At 62.6% G+C, this 1352-nt stretch overlaps 1 protein-coding gene across 1 annotated transcript in view; it reads right to left on the reverse strand.

Moving 5' to 3' along the window:
* Positions 1–1352, reverse strand: part of LOC103252791 (serine/threonine-protein phosphatase 2A 55 kDa regulatory subunit B gamma isoform-like) — a 9026-nt gene that overhangs the window by 3148 nt on the left and 4526 nt on the right. The gene's annotated exons all lie outside the window — the stretch shown is intronic.

A 1352-nucleotide genomic window follows, 5' to 3' on the forward strand; every position in this document is an offset into this window, starting at 1 on the left:
GGGAGCCGAGGCGGGAGCCTCGCCGGAGCCCCGAGGGCCTCGGCCAGCCTGGGCGACGCGGCCAGACCTCGTCTCCACAACAAGCCAACGAACTAGGCGGGCGTGGTGGTGCACGCCCGGAGTCCCAGCCACGGGGCGGCAGAGCAGGGAGGGCCGCCTGAGCCCAGGGGCCGAGGCTGTGGTGAGCCGCGACTCCGGTCTGAGCACCAGAGTGAGACCCCAAATCAAAAATGAACATGAAAAAGAAATAGACCCCAGTGGCCAGGCCTGTAATCCCAGCATCCTGGGAGCCAAGGTGGGAGGATCACTTGAGCCCAGAGGTCCCCGACCAGCCTGGACAGCACGGCAAGACCTCGTCTCTACACCAAGACAACAAACTAGACAGGCGTGGTGGTGCACGCCTGTAGTCCCGGCTACTGGGAGGCAGAGGAGGGAGGACTGCCTGAGCCCGGGGAGTCGAGGCTGTGGTGCGCCGTGATCGTGCCACTGCACTCCAGTGTGGGCACCAGAGTGAGACCCCAAATCAAACATGAACAGAAAAAAGAAAGAAACCCCAGAGTCTGTGGGGCCATTATTCCCCCAAAAGGAGGCGATTCCACCTTTCTCTAGGGGCCTCTTGGCCCCATCACATGCCCGCTGTCATCAGCACACAGACTTTGGGTCCCGGAGCTGAGACCTGTTTAACGCTCTGGCCCAAACATCATAAAAACACCCCCCACCCCATAGCCGGCCGTCAGTCCGAGAGAGCGAGCTCTGGACTTTCAAAGGGCCGATGCAACCACAGGGGCAAATGAACACAGGAGCCGCTGGGAAATCAGCCAGCAAAGACAGACTCGGAATCAACCAGACTGCCACTTCCCTCCCGGGACCTAGGGCCCTCTGTCCCTGAGCTGTTGAGTGACACCGTCTGTACGGCCTTTCTACCCACGTCAACCCAGGCTGACCCTCCGGGCGCCAGGCGGCACTGCCACAGGCCTTGGGAACGCCCCCCGGCCCTGCGCCTAGGTGTCGCACCCGCCCCCTGTCATGAAGACACAGAGCACGAAGGCTGTCCGCTCCAGGGGCCCTCCTGGCGAGACGGCCAGGCAGCAGAAGGCAGGCTGGGGTCCAGGCTCATCGGAGGGGTGCTGCCAGGATGCCCACGCTGCAGGATGAGGCACAGGAGGGAGTGACCTCCTGGGATTCCACAGCCTGGGGCAGGAGCTGAGACGGGATTCCCTGGACACCGACCCCTGCCCTCCTGGACTGCAAGAGCCAGGCTGCCCGTGTGTCGCCCAATTTTCTTTTTTCTATTTTTTTTTTGAGTTGGAGTCTCACTCCGTCGCCCAGACTGGAGGGCAGCGGCCGCTCCC

The sequence above is a fragment of the Carlito syrichta genome, unplaced genomic scaffold (assembly GCF_000164805.1).
Source record: "Carlito syrichta isolate Samal-C Ts95f unplaced genomic scaffold, Tarsius_syrichta-2.0.1 Scaffold170464, whole genome shotgun sequence".
In the NCBI taxonomy this organism is placed as follows: domain Eukaryota; kingdom Metazoa; phylum Chordata; class Mammalia; order Primates; family Tarsiidae; genus Carlito; species Carlito syrichta.